The following is a 20,902-nucleotide window of genomic DNA, read 5'->3' on the forward strand; positions in this document are numbered from 1 at the left end:
TTGTATCCTCTTCAAACTTCAAACACAAAGATCTTGACTTTCTAACTCAGGGGTTTACATTGTTATTCACAAACTGGATATAGCTATTCGAAGAGTCTGTCCAATCTCTAAAATTATGTGGGATGCTTCCTGATGCCTGTGTGATCAGCTCTGGGACTGCTGCCACGCTTGTGTGACCGCAATGAAGTGGGACACAACTCTGACGTTGCAGAAGTTGGACAGCTCTGGTTTAGACCACCGATTGCAATACGGATTAGGACTGGTCCTTATGGGGCTAACTGGAGACAGCTGCCCACGCGGTGTCTGCATGCTTTTGATTACATTTTTTGGCGTTTTGGTGAATGCACTTTTAGTATACTAATATGTCCTATGAGAAGGTTGCAGTGTGTGGAGTTAGTTAATGTGCAGTGGTACCAAACCCTTAAGCCACAGTACGTGATCCCTAGTGGTTGCCATTATCAGTTATACTGGGATCTTGACAAGATGCTTGACAGGATTGACCTCACATTAACTACACCAATGAGATTCCCTATTCAGTATTCTAAATAAAACATTCTGTTAATTTACTTAGAATTGGAGTCAGGCTGATAGTTTATAGTTCTTGTGTCATTCCTGGCAGTCGTTCCAGGGTCTAGAATTTCCCAAGTTTCCAGAATTTCTTAAATACTGACATTTGTTACTGAAATAGTGCCTTAGCTGATTTCTCCAAAGCTCTTCAATGTAAAGCATTCTGGCTTCTGGATTTGAAAATGCTTTATTTTAACAGACGCTGCCTCATGATCTCCGTAGAGGTGACAAGTTTTCTATTCCACCCACATTGTTCTAGTAGATGATGACAGTGCCCTTTCTCTGTTCCAAATTCAGCACCAAAGTACCTACTGGACATTTCTGTCTTTACTATATTATAGGTCACATTTCCTCACGCATCTCAATGCTGGTCTTACACTTGAGCCATGTCTAACTTGTAGGCAATCTCTTGCAATGGCAACTCTGTAGGAGCTATGAAGAATACATGTTGAAATGGTAGATTGTAAATGCTCTTGAAGGAGTAAGATGCTTCAAGAGAAATGATGGAGCTTGACACTCAGCAAGTGAACAAAAATGTATTTTGCCCCATGTAACCTATGCAGATTCACTTCACTAGAGAGCTTTGTGAGACCAGATTATTTCAACAGGGCTCTTTGACTTTGCAGCCAAAGCAGGATCTGCAGCATCGCTTGTACTCAGTTAAAATAAGAAAGGTTTCTACTACAGGTTTGTTGGCTTGTTTGTTTTAAACTGTCCTCGGGCAGATGTTTGCCAAAATCTTCTTTATGCTGGTGGTGTCCTGAAGATGAAATGCAGCACGTGCTCTTGGTTTGTGGTGGCATTTTTTCTTGGATTGCATGCCTGGAGTTCAGCTGCCTGTAACTCTTCCAGTGAAGTAACTCGTGACTTGTGCTAAGATTACAGAGAAAGGTAATTCAAACCCTTGTGATACATCTGCTAGAAACACACTTTGTAAGATGCAAATCATCTAGTCGGAACAGAAATGCTGTGATCGCTGTTTTACTGCTTGCTTACCCATGCGAGCTTGGTCTGATCACGACACGGGGGCCGTGCAGGGCTGGGGAGATGCCCCTCGCACCCGCGGGTCACGTCAGGCACATGCAGCCGGCAGACACAGACAGGCTGGTGTCTGCTGGCTGGGGTCCGAATACCATCACTTTGGCAATAATGGGAGAGCTTTTAACAGTAAGGGTAATTTATTGTTAAACAGCTGAAGAATACGGTAGACTCCCCTCTGTGGGGTAGCCTGTCAGTGCTGGGCAGACGTGCACCTGAGCAGGGCCGACAGGGTGAAAACCTGCAGCCTGTTTGTGCGAGGAAGCTGTCCTCGGTGAAGACTCTCTGATGAAAAGCCACCTTCCTCAAGGCAGGAGGTTGGGACCGACTAGTGACTGGGATCGTCACAGCGAGCGCCCGATGCCGGGCTCCGGACCTCGTGCCGCCGTTGGCTGTGGGTGCCGGGACAAGCGCTGCTGTGCCCCGCTGGAGAGCGCAGGGCGAGCGCGAGCAGGGACGGGACGGGTCGGGGCAGAGGCCTGCGGCCACCCGGCCAGGAGCAGACCACGTCGGTACTGAGGCCTCTCGTGCTGGAGGTGGTTGTTTCGGTGTAAGCTGGCTGGGCCCTGGGTGTCTGTGGTCGTCCAGCACCTGCTACACCTCGGGGCTGGACAGGCTTGAAGTGGGGCGGTGGGGGCGGGAGGGGCCGTGGAGGAGCTGTGCTCTGTGGGAGGCCGCTGCGGCGGTGTGTGCCGGGCAAACCTGGGCTCCTGCCCCCGTGCCCGAGCTCCACCATCGCCTCCCGAGTGTGAGAGGCGCCAGGATCAGAGCGGGTCCCCGGTCACCACCTGCCTGCAGGCAGCCCAGCCCCAACCCCTTCACTGCCGCCTCTGTCCCTCGCTGCAGAGCCCACTGGCGAGATGCGGGGAGACGGGCCCTTACCGGGGAGGGGGGCAGGCCACGGGGCTTGGCCTTGGTGCCTGGCTGGCAGAGCTGCTCCGGAGGCTGCCCGTGGAGGCTGACGGCGGGGCTGGAGCCAGGCACAGCTGTGTTGCTTCTGGACCACCCTGCTGGTCATGGGCACCCTGGCCAGGTGGGGGTTCCTGCCAGAGGCTGTGACCCACTCAGGGTGTAGGTACCCCTGGAGTTCAAACAGCAGTAATAATGGGTCTTTGTTTTGTGATTTAAATTTAATCCAGTTACTAAAACATTTAATATGCTGACATCAGTTATGGGGATTTGAAAGTAGCTTCTTGGCCCATCTTCTGTAGGAGATGCTGAGGAAGAGAAGATTCATTCCAGAGGAATGATTATAGCTGGTTCTGGCACTTCACGTAAAGGCCAAGTAGGGCTTCGGTAGGGTGAGGGAAAAATTCAATCACCAAATGGGAAACTGGATGTTTCGGTCAGAGATGCCATTTAGTAATGGGTCCCACTGGTATTCCAGAAGAGCTGTTGTCATCCTCACGAAATTAAATATCTTGCTTTCTCCAGTAGGTTTCATACATCTCGTGGCAAGAGAAGGTTGAATCTCAGATCTGGGAGGCAGCTGACTTGGGGAGTCATAGAATCATTTAGGTTGGAAAAGACTCTTAAGGTCACTGAGTCCAACTGATAACCCAGCACTGCCAAGTCCACCACTAACCCATGTCCCTAGGCGCCTCCGGGGATGGTGACTCCACCACTTCCCTGGGCAGCCTGTGCCACTGCTTGACAACTCTTTCAGTGAATAAATTTTTCGTAATATCCAATCTAAACCTCCCCTGGCACAACTTGAGGCTGTTTCCTCTCATCCTATCACTTGTTACTTGGGAGAAGAGACCGACACCCACCTCACTACAATCTCCTTTCAGGTAGTTGTAGAGAGCGATAAGGTCTCCTCCTCTCAGCCTTCTTTTCTCCAGACTAAACAACCCCAGTTCCCTCAGCTGCTCCTCATAAGACTTGTGCTCCAAGCCCCTCACCAGCTTGGCTGCCTTTCTCTGGACACACTCCAGCACCTCAATGTCTGTCTTGTAGTGAGGGGCCCAAAACTGAACACAGTATTCCGAGGTGTGGTCTCACCAGTGCCGAGTACAAAAGAGGTGCTGCTACTTTCCTAGCTGTGTATGAGTGTTGAACTGCTGAAATGACCCCAGTGATGGACAAAGCTTCGTGGTACAAAGGCAGAAGAAATAAGTGTGTGACAGTAACCTGCAGTGCTTAGCAGTCTAAAGAAAAGTGGTTTGGTTGTGTATTAATCAGGTTAGCTCTAGGCACGCGAGTGAGATGCACCAACCAACTGCCTGTTGGAGGCATTTTTCAAAACTGCTGTGAGCAGTAGTGTGCACAACTGACTGCACTTCCCTGGGAACGCTGGATCCCAGCACTTTGGAAGAAGGCACAGAAACAGCAGTGAGTGCAAACCGTAAGTAGAGGTAAGGGCAGAGAGCAGCAGAAGCCGTGGTGTGTTGTATTGGTACAACATAAGCATGGTTTGAGCAAGCAAAATTGGCGATCTTTAAACTTCCTCTCCACCCATCTTTCCATCTCCAGGACTGCACTTGTCATACGTTCCCGTCTATAAATAATGAGTTAAGTCTGTCAGTAGCAGACCTGTATGCTAATTATCCCCCAGTATAATTATCAGCTTCAGCTTCAGCACTGATGCCACAGGGGGAAAAAAGCCTTTACTTTGCCCTGCAGTCCTTTCTGCCATGTTTGCGAAGGGCATCTTTAATGGCATTATTAAGGCATTCAGAAGATAAGTCTGTCCCTACTGGTTTCTGGCCGGAGATGAGTTACCTCCAGCTGTTGTTTGTGTTGCACAGAGCCTGAGCAGGACCTTCTCAGCTTGCTAGAGCCGATGCAGCCGCCTGCCCTCCTGCTGAGCACAGGATCTCAGCATCCTCGGACAAGGAATGTTTGCATCAGCCCCAAGAAGAGTGTGTAGAGCTACCCATATGTTAGCTGCATATATTTGCATGTATGAATACTAACAGTCATGTGCACAGCAGGAATAACACACTAACAAATCACAATAGGTTTTATAATTATTTTGCGTAGGTGTAAATTACTACTCGAGCTGCAGGGCAGAAGAGAATCAAACCATAAATCTGTCCCTCTTCCTCCATACACTGACTGCAGCGCTGGCTTCGATGCAATCCAGGGTGCTGGTATGCTGCTGCTGCTTGTGAATGTTTTGTGAGGGTGATTTTCTTGTAATGTTTGTTTTGTTAGGAATGCTAATTAACTTTCAGGCTGGTGATTACTTGGATCATTTATCTTTAAAAAAAAAAATAGTATTCTGTTTGCTTTCTTTAAGTTTCTGCTACATTTATGTTCTTTTCTGTCTTTTCAGGAATAGTTGTCAGGCTTGCTATACATGTTCCCATGGTGCAAGTATTAATTATCAAAGTATTTCTGTTCCTATTACTGTCTTGGGGTTTTTTATGGTGTGGTCTTTATATAGAAATACTTTCTCACTTCCTCGTTCTTTAAACTGGACTAATAAATACCTAGTATAAGAAGTTAAGAAGTCAGAAGCATTACATTGCTAATAAATACGATCTATTTTCTACTTCACCATCCCCTGGTGTTAAGAGAAGCCTCTGGTGTATTACTCCTGTGCTGAGAGTTCAGACTTGTTAAGAGTTTAAATGAGAGTAAGGTGCAACTTGGAGCCAGCAAGGCTGAGGTGATGGTTGGTGTCTGCAGAGCTGCTGGTGCAATCCATATCGTGGTGGCTGCTGCCTCGGTAGGTGATCTGATCGACTTTCCTTTTTTTTTAGACAGCCACAGAAATGCAAGGTTTCAGACCCATATGTTGTTCTGCTTCCTTGAGTGGCAATCATGCCTGAAAGCAATTTTCCACATTTGGTTTTTCAGCAGATCGTTCCTTTCTCCCATACAATCCTTACCACAACATTACATGCCTATGTCATGGTCATATTGGCCTTTTCATTTTTTGAAGACTGCTTGTAAGCTTAAAACAGCTTACAAACAGCTTGCTTAGCAGCAAGGAAAGCTGGGCTAAGCACATTATGTATGCGCTGCTCTGATCTCCAATTCAAACCATCAGTGGAGAACAAGGCTCTCTAAAAAAATAGTGTGAACTCTTCCATAGTAAAATGCAGCTGAGGGTTTTTGGCTGACAGACCTTGGGATGTGTTGGTGGAGTGTGAGGGCCTGGTGCTCTGAGGAGCGAGCCCTTGGCTGGGGAAATGACCCCACTTGCGTTTCAGTTGGGCTGTGTTTTGCTGTGGTCACATTCCAGTTCAGAGACGGGTCTAGCATGGTCTTTCGTAGCAGTACATGTCATTTCTAGGTGTTTTTTATGGGTGGGAGAACACTTGGGTCTCTGGACAACCAGCGTGTATTATTATCAGTACAAAATTAAGAGGAATAAATATGTTTCTGGAACAGGTTCCTGAAAAAGAGATTTGGGGTTTGTCTGCAGTCCATTTTATGTGTATGTGACAGTAAGTAAGGGAGGACAGGGAAGAAAGGGGAGGTGATTGATCATTAACTAAAATTCAGTAATGTATGGAAAAGTGGCTCGTGCCAGAGGGTGCCACACTCTTGATGATTCACATCTACATCGCATCTACATCTACAGTTTGTAAGTTTGAGAGGTTACTTTCCACATCGAGCTGGACTTGGAGCAAAGGAGCACTCATGTTAAATATTAGCAGCATTAGGGTTGTGCAAACAGAATTTCGCTAACGTTGCTTCTCGCTGTGTCAGTGGAATAGGTGTCTTTGTCACTAATGTCGGTAGAAGTAGCTGATAAACACAGGAGGCGGCTTAGTGAATGAATTGTTTTTCACGTGATGTCTTTGCTGGTTGGAAACCCACTATAAGCACTGAATGTTAAATTACCAGCATAGAAGACATAAAAAAGAGGCTTTGTTGCTGGGTGTTCATGTTCTAAACAGAGATGACAAAATATATTGCGAGAGCCAGAGTGTGTTAACTTAAAAGTTATTCTTAATTACAGTAAAAAGTTAATGATAATTATTACAGAGGAAATGTGTCAGACCCAAGGGAAACAGGCACTGTATTAGAATGAGAATTGTGCAAATTATTGGATATTGTGAGTACGACATGGAGATGTGAGTCCAGGAAGAAAATACAGTGATGGAGGCTGCTGTGTGGGGATCACCCAGGAGGATATTCCACCTGGCCTCTTCCTATCACAGAACACTGCAAGGTGGTTTTGTGAAGTGGACCCATCCAGTATTGTGAGATAAGTTATTTTCATCTGACGAGTAAATTTGTGAAATGATCTTTGCATGATGCTGCCCATTAAAATGAGCCAAGAAGCCAAGCTAGGTCTGTGTGAGCTGTCAGGGGTCTCTCTCAGCCAAGCCGGTGTGAGAGGTGAAGATTTAATCAGGGCTCTGCGTGCAGCCCTGGCTGGAGCGATGCACAGTCACCTGCTCCTTGTAGAGGGACCATCACGGGTCAGAGACGTTGCAGCTGCTATCTGGTTTGATTCATGAGAAAGCAGTTCAGCTAGACAACTGAAGGCATAAAACCAAAAGACATCATTCAGGTTTTTTCTCATTCTGAAGGTGCCAAGTCATTTATTAAAGAGACAGGAGCTGTCAGTTAAGACCATAAAGGATGTGTTGATCAAGAGTGACTACACTGCTTATGCTGAGTCTGGAGCAGCTGCAGTTGCAGTGTGCACCTGATATGGACATGCCTACATGCTAAGAGTATTTCTTGTTGCAAACGCCATGGAAAGGATCAGTGTATGCATGTGTGCAGTCAGAGGAAAAGCCTCACTTCAGAGCTAGCAGCTGATGATGATGGTGGGAGTGCTGCCCAGGGATACACTCTGATGATTAGAGCTGAGACATGGGCATTTTATATTCTGACACATAACAAAGCTGCCTCAAGGTGGGCACAGCCATTCATGCCATCACCAGGAAATTATAAAGGTCCCCTCTGACTCATCTCATTAACTAGCCAATGACAAGAGTCTGCTGGCACTAGAAGTCATCCCTGTGGATTTCCAGAACAGCAAGGGAGCAGCTGCAGTGTAAGATGCTGCATACATGACATCTGTAGTCTTGGAGAAATTAAATAATTGTTATTGAGCTCTTAGAGAATTAGGACTAAATTGGTCAAATCTCAAGTTGCAGTAGTACACCTGGTAAAATAAAACAATTTGTAAAACCAGCAAGGATAAAGTGATGCCTCACCGAGTACCACCTCCACTGATAAAGACTGTTGAAAATCAGTTCCAACATATGACCCTCAAGCAAGTTACTGGATCAGTCGATGAGGTTTTGGTGTGCACTCATGGTCCTCAGAACAAGGCCCTCTGAGGTCATGTGCTTATGCACTGATATTTCAGCAAGAGTGGGAAACTGAAATACCAGCAGCTGTGTGAAACCCAGGCGCTCCTTCTGCAGGCTGCAAGGTGTTGAACTGTTCAGCAAATTGAACGCCACTGCAGTTTTAGCAAAAACGTTTTCTCATTGCGTTCGCTGCTCCATTTAGGGGACACAAGCCACTTTTCTTACTGTTCTGAATATCCTGTGAATCTAAGATTTTCAAAAGACAGTAAGACAGTTGTTCTCAGTGATTTTGGGACCTACCTTTGAGCTGCATGAGGATGATGTCAGAAAGTATTGCAGCTATCACAAGGAGCTGGATTTACCTTTAATGCAAACCAGTGTGACTTGAAGAAACAGTGCCCATATCTTGGGCCACATAGACATCAGTACCATTATATAACTCAAAAGAGAAAGACCAGAGACTATCTGCAGAGTGCAGCCATTTCCAGTATTACAGGACCGAAGCACTGCCTGAAGATGATCAGCTCATTAGACAAGTGTGTGTCAAGAAAACCTGACATCTGGTGACCCTGGATGAGTTGCTGCCCTCCAGCACTGAGTATTTCATCAAAGCGAGTGTGACCAACTCCACAGATGTTGCTGTTCGGCACAACCGGCACCACAGCCTGTGACAGGTGCCGGCGTCACCGCCAGGAGGTCGGCACTACCAGATACTGGGTGAGTCCTAGTGTAAGAGAAATACAAAGGGTGGTATGATTAAAGTACCAATGGAAATGTATGTGTGAGAAGGCACCAAGAGAGACAGTAGATCAGGGATCAAAGGCATGGCCTGTATAGATAACCCCAAACACAGTCAGCAGCAAAACCACTCAACGCTGAAGGCTGTGTCACTGACCTGGGCCTGCCCACAGTGCAGATGCTGCGTTAGATAGAAGTCCTGGTAATGCCACCACACAGATGACTCATCGCCAGACCACCTGCACTCTGATAACAGGAGGATGGCGACAAGGTCACTGCACACCATGTGTACCATTCCTCATCCTTTCAATCTGCAGGAGGACAGACTGTAGTCACTATATACCCCAAGTGAGGAAAGAAAAGGTAGTTGTCAGCAGCCTTGCTAGGATTGAAGAAGATGAAGCAAGAAACATTCAGGACAAGGATCATTTCATAATGACTGTTGACTCCTACAGGGTCTGCAAGATCTGTCTGAAGTATAGTTTGGGTTTGCCAAACACGAGGAAACCAGGAGACACGGTGGGACCTTAACAGTCACTGTCCCTTGTACGGTCACACAAGTGACCTCCATTGGATTATTTGGTAGCTCACACTTCAGCAGTTCTGAGTGCGTGGTTATGGGAATGTGAGTGGAAAGAGTCAAGTTAGTAGGAGAAGTTAAATACAGTCCAAATCACCTTCTTTAGGAAGGTCTTGCGCCGAGTTTCCTTGATTTAATTCTTAAAATGACGATGCAGCAATGACAGAAATGGACAAAAGCCGGTGGCTGAGGACGGGCTGTCAGTGAAGGGCTGTGCTTTAACCATTCTTCAGCTGCTGAGGCTCAGACCTCCTATCAGGTAGGATTAAATGCTTAGTTCTTTTTGAGCTTCAATCATTTCTTTTATGGGTGAGGGTTTTTTCCAGTGTTGCAGGTTAGGGTCTGAACAGAGCTGTCGATGTGAATCACTTCAAACATCCCAGATGCCAGAGCACAAAGCAGGGCGGCCAGTCAGGTCACTGATGGTCTTGACAGGCCGAGCACAGCCAGCCTTCAGTGCTGTTTGTGGGGTTGATTTGGAAACTGCACGTTCCTGCATTCCTTGTCAAAGCAACCAGGGAGCGCGGCAAGGGACTCCGGCTGTACGAGGAGTTCAGATGCGTCTTCTGCACAGCCTGCTGCTCCTGCAGTTTCTACCAGCAAGCTTTCAGAAGTGATTTAAGTGTGATGGATTTGATTCCTTAGAGCCACATTTCTTTTCAAACACTTAAGTGTGTTTTCTAGAAGAAAAGACTTTCAGCTGCATGATGTGTACATACTGCAGACGTGACTCTTTTCAGCTCACGTGTGTAGTTTGTGAGCTGAGAAGGGCTTTTGCTGAGCTTCATAAGAGGGTTGTGCTGGCTTAGGCACAAAGTCCACTTCTCCTTTCTCTGACTGAGACCAGTCCTGGGTGACCAGGGAAGGATATGGGAAGAGGGCATGTAGACGGCGATGCTTCCCTAGCACACTCTGTCCATATCCAACAGCTTGTGGGCTGGAGATTCTCTGTCCAAAGTGTGTCCTGTATGCAGTAATACTTACGGGATTGTTTTTTTCAGGAGCTTGTCCAGTTGGTCCTTGATTCTATGTAAATTTTTAGCACAATATCCTGTGGCAAGAAGAAACTATCCTATGTCATGTGAAAAGTGCAGTTTATTTCAAACATTATCTTCTAGGTTTATTTGATCTGGCCTAGTCCTTATGCTGGAGAAGGCAATAGGCAGGCCACTGTTAGCGCCCTCCATAGTACTCAGTATCTGGTACAACCAGTTCCCCTGGGCTGTGTTTCTTCCAGGTTAAATGGTGCTAAGCAGCACCATTCCTTGTACAGAAAATCTTTCTATACTATGGACAGTCCATATCATCTTTCTTTTTTTCTAGTTTTGTTGTATTATCTTCCAAAAAGGGGGATCAGAGTTACTGCAAGTATTTAAGATGTGGGGGTACTTTGGCTGTGCCATGGCATAGTCTTCCTCTGTCTAACTCAGTTTTCTTTGCTCATCGTTCCTGGCCATTGTAGGACATGAGGCTGACACTCTTCATGAACTGTCTACCATATCCCCAAGTTCTTAATCGTGGTAGTAATGGTCAGCTCAGAGCCTGTGATTTTATGTATGAGAGAATTATTTTTTCCCATGTGCATCAGTTTTTCTCCACCTTACATTTCATCTTACATTTTGAGATCTTTCTACAGTTCCTCACAGTTTTCCTCATCTTTATTATCCTGAATAATTGAGCATTATCAGCAAACCTTGTTACTTCTCTTTCATTCCTCTCTCATAAATGATCTAGGGCTATGTTGAGCAGCGTAAGTCCTGGCACCAATCCCCATGAGACTCCACTGCTGACCTTTCTTCTGATGTGAAATCCAATCATTTACTCTTATTTTAAACCTTTTAACAAATTTAACATGTAAAATAAAAATGTTCCTTTTTATCCCATGCCCTCTTGGCTTCCTCAAGAGATTTTAATGAGAGACCTTGTCAAATGCTTTTGGAAATCTATGTAGACTTTAGTTAAGTTTTTGTTGTCAAATAACTCAGAGCTCTACTTTTTTTCCCATCGGTCATTCCCTGTGGCTGCTTGGCAGTTCACCCCTTGCTCTGTTCTGGTGTTGGCCCACTGCATCTCTGGAACCTGGTTATGGTTCTGGGGATACTTAATTCTAGCGAGGACTTGCTAAATGTGCTACTGAAGAGACTGTTGAGTTTGACTGTCTCCTCCCTGCATGATCCTCCAATATAATCCCAGCAGGTCCTGTACCCTCAAACACCGTTGCCTGTCCCTATACCGTGCTCATGTAGTGCTCCCGCTTAGCACCATGTTATGAAACACTGCTTCATCAAGTGCTGCACAGTCCTCAGGTTATTTCAGCATTTTTGAACCAAAAATACATCAAAAAAAAATAGATAGTGTGTTTATTCCCAGGGGACACCCGAGCCAGCTCTGGGCAGTGTGGGTGCAGGCGGTGGGCTCTAAGGGAGAGTGCCTGAGCAATGTTGGCACAAGCCCTTCGGCACTGGTTGGTTTTGAGGACTGACAGTGCTTCCTGACGTGGTTGACAGTAGCACTGTAGATTGGGTTTTCCCCCACTGTCTACAGAATCCCAGAATTGCTGGAGGTGGGGAGGGACCTCCCTTACCTGCATCCATATGTGGTTTATCATAGGATCACAGGATAGTTTGGGCTGGAAGGGACCTTTAAAGGTCATGTAGTCCAACCCCCCTGCCATGGGCAGGGATATCTTCAACTAGATCAGGTTGCTCAAAGCCCTGTCCAGCCTGGCCTTGAACACATCCAGGGATGGAGCATCTACAACTTCTCTGGGCAACCTGTCTCACCACCCTCATCGTAAAACATTTCTTCCTTATGTCCAATCTAAACCTGCCATCTTTCAGTTTAAAACCATTGCCCCTTGTCCTGTCACTACAGGCCCTAGTAAAAAGTTTCTCTATCTTTCTTATAAGCCCCCTTTATCTATTGCAGGGCTGCAGTAAGGTCCTCCCGGAGCCTTCTCTTCTCCAGGCTGAACAACCTCAACTCTCTCAGCCTTTCCTCACAGAAGAGGTGTCCCAGCCCCATGGTCATTTCCGTGGCCCCCTCTGGACCCGCTGTAACAGGTCCATGTCTGTCTTGTACTGAAGGCCCCAGAGCTGGAGGCAGTACTTGAGGTGGGGTCTCACCAGAGCTGAACAGAGGTGGAGAATCACCTCCCTCGACTTTCTGGTCACACTTGTTTTGATGCAGCCCAGGATATGATTAGCTTTCCGGGCTGCAAGTGCATATTGCTGGCTCCTGTCCAATTTCTTATCCACCAGTATCCCCAAGTCCTTCTCCATAGGGCTGCTCTCAATCCATTCATCCCCCAGTCTGTACTGATACTGGGGATTGCCCATGGACAGGGCCTTGCACCACTCCTAAAGCCTGTCAGGGTCCCTCTGGATGACATCCCTTCCCTTTAGGAAATCAGCTGCACCACTCAGCTTGCTGTCATCTACAAGCTTGTTGAGGGTGCACTCAATCCCACTATGTCGTTAATGAAGATATTAAATAGTATTGGTCCCAGTACAAACCCTTGAGGGATACCAGTCGATACTGGAGTTTATGAGGCAAGACATTCACTTAAAATGCCACATTAGCTTTCCCAAGTGTAATACTTATCCATGTGTTGGCTGGCTCTCTGCTTGTTCCAGTTGCTAGAGCCTTGCCCAGTGAGGCATCAGGATGATGGACCTGCAGCACCTTCCTTCTCTGCTGGCACCCCTGTAAAAACAGGCATCACGTGCCTGCCGTTCCGGCCCCAGGTCCCGCTGCGGTTCTCACCGCAGCCTAGGCACCATGAATGGCACGACTGTCACCCACAAGGTACTCTAGGCATTTAGCTGTCTACTGTCTGGTCCTGGTGGTTTGTGCCTCTCCTTTTTGCGCCATAACGTCTTGTAGAGACACTTCAGTTTTGGATGTCTGCCTACACATCTCTGTGCTTCTGAAGGGGAAACCTCCCCACAACAGGGAAGCAAAAATTGTATTTAGTTTCCTGTTGTGGCCTTACCTTCTCTGGGTGCTGCTTTGACACCACAATCATCTGACCCCAAAGATGCTCTGGCAGGCTTCCTGCTCCACATGCACTTGAGAAGTGGTTTAGTTTTGATGTCTTTTGCAAATTGTTCCACAGATTCACGTTTGGCCTGCTGTACTGTGTTTCTACATTTAACCTGCAAGAGATCACGATTCTTTCCATGTTCCTCGTTTGAATGTGGTTTCAGCTTTATGAAGGATGTTTTCTTGGTTTTAATGACCTCCATTTCCTCGCTGTTCAGCCATGCTGGCTTCTTTCTGTTCTTTCTCAATCTGTGGCATGTATTTGTACTGTGTCTCCAGCACAGTGCCCTTAAACGGTCTCCATCTGTCTCCTTTGCTGAGGATGGAATAAATCCACATTGTGGAATTTGGATTTTCTAGGACTTGGTTTTATTATTTATAGAAATATGCATTGTTCTTTCCTGAATGCCTATGGGCCAAGAGGTAGACATAATGTTCTTTAATCTCCTTTCATTCGAGCAAAGGGAGATTTTAGGTGTCATCTGTCCTTTCCCAGTACACGTGACAGCTGACGCAGCAGTGGGGCTAACTTCTGTAACACCCCTCTGTTTGTGGCCATTTTCCCCTTTAAATATAAGTAGAATGAATTTCATGAGCTAGTGATGCATGCTAAGATTTGAGATGCTGTTGTGTGTTACCTTATCTGTCTCTCTGTGCATCTGCGCAGCCAAATGGCTCCGACGTCAGCTTTGAACAATGCTGTTTCTGTGGAGCAGAATTCCCACAGGTGACATCGGTAATTTGGCAGCGCTAAGTGTGGATCAGAGGCTGCCTTTGCCTTCTTTTCTAGTAGACACCATTTTGGACTGTTTGCTGAAGAAGTGATAATGGGAGGCTGTGAATGATGGACCTGAACTCGTCTCGCTGCAGACTGAGACCACTTTTGCTCATCTGTGGTCCATTGTCACTGTCCGTATCGGGTTTAGCCTGCCTGGTGGAGAGCGTATCCAGGGAGAAAGAGCTGGACAGCATCACCCATTCAGCTGCAATACCTCTTCTGGCAAGTGAGGATAAAAATTCAGGACAAATAGCTTCCTTCTGCCAGTATAAATATAAGCCTGATTATTCCAGGGGCTTATCTTTTGTACATCTCTGTGATGGCATCTTTTCCTTGACTTGACTGCTTTTCGGTATTCACAGCAAGGTCTTAACAGCTTTATCAGTATCGCTGCTAGTTTGGAGTCTAGGCAAAACATGTCTTGGACTTTCCTAGACTTCCTGTTCCCTTAACGAGCTGTCGTATTTTAATGTTTTGGTTAATGCCCTTGAAGTTACCAGCTTGGTGTGTTTACATGAAATGAATCCAGTACTGAAAATTTTCTGTGAAAACTCTCTGTGTGTGAATGGGGACGATGCTGCTTTTCAGTGCCTTTCCTCACTTCCTGCAATAGCTGATCTTCAGAATTTCTCTGGTACTCACAGGCCACATTTCATCTGGGACTGAGCAGCGCTGGCTTTGGGTTTTTAACTGATGTCTGAAATGCGTTTGACCAGTGCTGGAGGGAACGTGATCTCAAACAGCACATCCTTCCTGGGGGCCTGCTGCACTTTGAAATTGTGTGTGTGTGTGTGACTGGAAGATGGTTTCTTCTGGAGTTAGAGTTGCTTTTCATTTGTCAGTTTGCTTTTGACGTAGTTCATAATCAGTGCCTTGATAAGCTGCCTCCTGACTGAATTAAACAGAAAATCTTACTGATGATAATCAGTGCTTCAGGACCAGTTAGGAGCATAAATAGGTTCCTTCCTAGCCCCCTCTCCATTTCCTGCTGTCCTTTGCTTTCATTACAGAAGCACCACTGTTGCTTGCATTCCCAGAGGTTTCCTCATCTACAGTGGAGATTTTCCTGTTCGGGATAGGGCTTTTCCCAATTTCACTTCTGATGTTGTTGCTGAGTTCCCCTGCCTGCCAGTTTCTGGGCTGGGAGCTCTTCTGAGACAGCAGTAAGTCACTTCAGACCTGCTCCTTTCCTCTTCTCCAGGCTGCTGCTGTCAGTAAATGTTCAAGATGGGACACTTGATCTTGACCCGCTGTGGTCATTCTTTTTCTCTCATTTTCAAATGGAGCCAAGAAACACAGCTGTGTTACGCTTTGGCTAGCATCCGCGCTGCAGAAGAACAGGACTGTGTGACAGCAGCCCCCGTGGAGTGCTTGGGTCTGGGTAGGTCTCTCCGGGCTCCATTGCTGCAAGGGGACGCTGTGCTCAGCAAACCATTCAATACTGATGTGCCCAGCTGATCCAAACCTCCAGGACATGCCTGTTCTCTGATTTTGGCTAGAAGCCTAAATGTTTGGTATATAAATCCAAGGGTGATCTGTGATCTCTCTCCCTAAAGCTCCATCTGCTCTATGGAGTTAGGGGTAGGAAGGAGACCTGCGTGCCGTCTCATCATTGTCTGTGCTGTTTCGATGCTAGCTTGCTCCATGGAATAAATTTGATCAGGGCCAACTTGTGCTGTCCTGGACAAACCCAGCCATAGCGCAAGGCCAACCCTAGCCAGAGGCAATTTCTAGAATGCAGTTTGGAAAGAGCTACCCTGTGTTATGGCTTTGATTTTTGGGGGGAGAGAAGAAAGTTTGTCCACAAAGACTCAGGCTGTACCACATGCTCTTGGGGCCAGAGCATGGGCTGTGCCCCACTTACTTACTATTACTGTAAATCATCTTCTGTTGTGGGAGATGTTTTCTGCGCGAGATAGCTGAGCAGAATTAAACTCCTGGCACTGCCTGGCTGTGGGTGTAGAACAACACAGTATGTGAGTGAGGTTTCTACTGAGAGAGGCCTGAAATGGTCTGTCTCTCCACCAACATCAGCTTCAGCTGAACTTAAATTACTCTTGAGGGAGATTGATCTAAAAGTTCTCAGTGAGTGGCCTTCCATCACCACCCTGTTCCCATGCTTCAGCATCAATACTGCTGAGAAGTTGTGTGACACCTTTTAAGCATTTTCTCATGGGAACAATCAAGCCAGTCAATCGAACCAGGTTTTTACTTTGCTGCTGGACCTTTTATCTTCCATGTGTCCTCCTTGGGACTCTCTCCTCTTGACCCACATCCTTCTGGAAGTGTGGTGCTAAGAACTGGGCAACTGGAGTGTTATCTAACTTTAGTAATGTGATTCACATCACTTCATTGTAGGTGTCTGCCATGTAGGTGTCTGAGCTCATCGCCCTGGCTCACCCTGGGAGTCGATACAGATGTGCGCAGTCAGTGGAGCCAGGGGTGCCATTCATTTGACAAAATGTAGGCGGTCATTTCAGCACGGGATGAATCACAGCTCCATTGACTTCACTGAATAGCTCTCCATTGAGTCTAAAAGGAGCCCAGAGCGACTTGCTCGCTGTAGGTGCTTGGTTTATATACACCCACATTTAACTAGATGACTCCCAAGACTACTGCAGCATGGAGTAGGGCAGAAGGATTATTTCAGGTCTTAGACAGCACTCCTGTTTATGTATCTCCAGTCAGTCTGTCATCCTTTTTTCACAAAAGTGTGACACTGATGCTGATGCTTATGAGTCCAGGATAGTATTCTGGCCTCTCCTGCCAGCTAGCTGCCCAGACAGTCCTCCTCCATCTTCTGTTTTTCTTTTCATAGTTCCTGACTGTAGTACCTTGCACTTTTCCTTTTCCCTCTGGTATTTTTCAGACCATTTCTCCAGTGATAGTACCATGTGAATCTGAATCCGGTCTCCCAATATGCTGCTGCCCTCTCAGATGGGATCTTCTGCAAATTTAAGTTTACTCTCTGTTACATCCTAGGCTTTGGTGAAAACATTGAGCTTGTCCCAAGACAGACCCCTTTGAAATCCCACTTGATACATCCTTCCAGTTCAACAGTGAAAAATGTGTCGAACCAGCTGTTTACTCACCTTGCAGTAGTTTGTTCCCCTAGCTTTTTATGAGAATGCCTTGTAAGAGCATTCAAAATGCCTAACTGACATCAAGATACATATCACAGAACTGCCTTTTCCACATTCATGATACCTATTATGTTCAAACAGAAATTAGGTTCATTTAGTACAATCAGTTCTTTCAAATCCATGCTACCTGCTATTTATAATTTTCTTTTCTGCTAGATATTTTATTAAACTGTTGTGCTGTTTGTTAGAGGATTTTCCTGGGAATTAAAGATGAGTTGCTTCATTTTATACTTCCTTTGATCTTTGTACTGCCTGTTTTTAAAGGTGAGCATCATCCCTTTTTCAGATTTTCTGGAGTGTCATGCATCCCATGCAAGCTCTCAGAGACAACCCATCACAGATGTCAGACACTTTCCACTGGCTGCCTAGGCACTTTCAGTGAATTTTACCAGGCCCAGACAACTGAAAAAAACTCTTTAATTCTAATTGCTATTTTTTCACTTTAGGATCCAGTCTTATCTTTGCTGTTATGGTGCTACCAGGATGACTGGAGCTAACTGTAGCTATTTAGTGCAGCCATGACCATTGATTGATCTATTAGGTTTGTCCCTCTAAAGAGTCAAAAAGTTACTAAAATAATTTGCTCTAGTCAAGTGTCATGTGCATTAACTGTCATTAATTTGGTTTCAACAAAAGACAAACCAGCAGAAGGTCTGACACTCAACCCTGCAGAAACGAGACGGTCCAGTTAGACCTTGTGTCATCTTGAGGAGCAGCCCTGAAGAGCCGTGCTCCAATGCCTCTGTATCATTACATTAGGTCATCTGTTTATTCATTTACCAGATATACGTAGGGCACAGTAATCTGGCAGTGAACTTGAGGTGCTGTTTTCCATTGGGTATCATAACTTTATTTAAATACTTGTGTCACAAGAGTATTAAATTATTATTTTGCTTAGTCCTTCTCTGATACCTTAAAATATCTCCCTACTACATCTTATTTTATGAAAGTTCCTATTTTTATTTAGACAAAAATAAAAAAATGAGTAATTCAGGTTATTTTTTTCGCTGTGACACTGTCACAGGTCTTTGATTACACTGCTTCATCTCCTTCCCTGGGCAGGTTTTTATTGCTTTCTCCAGCTCTCAGAACTCCAGCAGTGCTGATCAGTGGCATCTCGGGTGTCTCTCTACTCCACCACAATTCTAGTTCACAAAAATGTAGGGACTTTTTATTTCACTTTTTATATACATCTATCTATAGAACTAATTAGTGTGGTTATATCCAAATGTGAAGGTGTCCAGTGGATTTTACTGTAGTCAGTTACAAACCTGAGGATTTTTAGGTGCCTACAGAGCTAGATGGCAATAGGCAAAGGGTTTGCGGGTTCTGGATGGACTTAAACTGGGAATGCTCTTGCAAGTGTAACTTGATAAATCCCTCTGTGGACAACACAGAGGAAGAGAGTGAGCTAAAACAAATAAACATTCAACATTGCTAACAATCCCACAGGTAGCTCTACATACGTACTTTTGGAGCATTCAGGGACAGAAAGTAGGGTGTTGGGGAGTTTTCCTATTGTTTCTGACAAGTTTAGGGTTTTGAATTAAGGTACTTCTTGCTGGTTTATTTGGAGGAGGAGGAATAATTCAGAGGTGGCGGAAAGAATCAAATATTCTTTCTGCAGAATAACTTTTGGTAAAAGCAGCAGCAGGTTGAACTTATTTAAAGGCTTACATTATTGCAGGAAATCTTGGTAGACGAGGATTGGTGGAGGAGGCTGGGTGAAATTGTACTTACGCAGGGTACAAGCAGTTTTGTCAAGAGTTTCTTCAGTTTATCGCATGGATGAAACAACCACAGAGGAATGAGAGATACGGAATTCTCTTTCATCATGGATTCCTCACTTTCTCATTGATGAAGCAATCGCAGCAGGACTAATTGGGCACTTCAGCCCACCACCAGGTCAAATAGCAGTCCTGATTTTGTACATAAACAGTTGTTTCCCTTTCCTTCTCTCTCTTTCTCTTGCATATACACATGCACAAACACATTCTTGTAGAGGTGGCAGAATTTGCTCTTGGTATGGGGTTAAGATCTGGCACAGGTCATCTACGAGGGATTGACAAGTCATATGGAAAAGGGGGGATATTCCTGTGGATGCGAAATGTCTTAGGTCTAGCTCTCTTCCTAAATGGTAAAGTCATAGTTCAAAAAGAAGATAAAGGTTTATCACAGAATCACAGAATGGTTTGGGCTGGAAGGGACTTTCAAAGATCATCTAGTCCAACCCCCCTGCCATGGGCAGGGACATCTTCCACTAGATCAGGTTGCTCAAAGCCCCATCCAGCCTGACCTTGAACACTTCCAATGATGGGGCATCCACAACTACTTTGATACAGGAATCACGGTTTGAGGTTGTCTGGCTCTTGCTACATGGACAGGAGGATTATGTTACCATAATGACCTCTTCTGGACACGGTAGTTATGAGTCTGTTTCCAGTAGGACACTATACTTGGAAGAGAGGATTTTTCATTGTAGAGGGGAGAGTTTTACACATACTGAGGAACATATGCATAACCAGCTCTGCTTTTGAAAGACAGGCAATGTGTTGAAAATGTGACATAAAGGGATGACTGTATGACAGCAGCTGCATCCTTTAAAGCGGTTCACATAGTTTTGTTGAAGTTTATCCATGTCTAGGTACTTTGTTGCATGAAGTTACTGGTTTAATAGATACCTTATTTTTTCATGGATAATGCCTAAGCGTGTCCAAAGTTATAGCGCAAAGTAAAATACCAGGGAATTCCAAGGAATTCAGGCTTGTGTGTCGCGTTAGTTTCCACGGACCATGTCTGTCGTATGTCGTCCGGACTGCCTCGGTACCTGCAGCCGTCGCATGTATTGACTTTTGTGATCACCTTCCCTTAGTCTGGAAAACGAAGGAATATTTCTATCCATCTTACTAGGAGCTAGATACCATTGTGGTTGGTGTTCATGGCAGAATCACAGAACTACCTACCCAAAAAGGGATCGCGACGCCTATAAATGCAGCACTGGCAGAAGAGGCTACAGCTGGCCAGGATACAGAGAGGTGTGTCCTGTCCCGGTGCTTGTCGGTCGCAGCCCGTAGCTGCTAGGAAGTACACACAAAGTGTGGGTTGCTGGCCCAGTCCACGCAGCAGCACTGTCAGCCCATCGCCTCCCATCCAGAAACGCCCGCTCCCTCCCCGGCCCTGCTGTGTTCGGCAGGGTCCCAGTGGGGTGACGCGGGGTGCAGCCTGAGCCCCGGCAGGTGACCCCTTCCCCGCAGCAAAGGGGCAGGAGGCAGCAGGCGCGGCGTGGGACGCCTGTGCCGGCGGGGCGTGTGCCTGCCTGCAGCGGCAGTACCGCGCATGTTGGGGCACCTCATACCGCAGTGTGCGAACCCAGCCTGCTCTGTGCCAGCGCCCGTCCACGGCCACCGCCTCCCTCCTGCGAGCGCGCCTGCCTGCGCGCCCGCTGCTCTACCTGCTCCTTGGCAGCGCGTTTCTGTGCAGTGCGGTGCTGCGTGGGTCTTTGTTCCCCGCTGCTGCGCGCTGGGCAGACCCCCAGCATCGCTGGCTGCACGCACCCAGGTCTGGGGTCCGGCCCGCGGCATCGCTCCCTCTCTGCCTCTCTCGGTTTTGGCTCGATGTGCAAAGCTCCTTCCCTGCGCTGCTGAGAAGGACCGAGGTCCCCGATTAATTCCACTCTGATGTCAGACATGCGGCTCTGCTGGGAGGGATTTGCAGGACCGCATTTAAGCTCCCGTTTGCTGAGAGAATCCCTCTCCAGCCTCCCCTCCCCATGCGCCCACCGCCC

General features: G+C 46.4%; 1 protein-coding gene across 1 annotated transcript in view; it reads left to right on the forward strand.

Moving 5' to 3' along the window:
- The window catches only part of SHANK3 (SH3 and multiple ankyrin repeat domains 3), a 372,381-nt gene that overhangs the window by 258,424 nt on the left and 93,055 nt on the right, over window positions 1-20,902 (forward strand). The gene's annotated exons all lie outside the window — the stretch shown is intronic.

This window comes from Aquila chrysaetos, chromosome 5, assembly GCF_900496995.4.
Source record: "Aquila chrysaetos chrysaetos chromosome 5, bAquChr1.4, whole genome shotgun sequence".
NCBI classification, from domain to species: Eukaryota; Metazoa; Chordata; class Aves; order Accipitriformes; family Accipitridae; genus Aquila; species Aquila chrysaetos.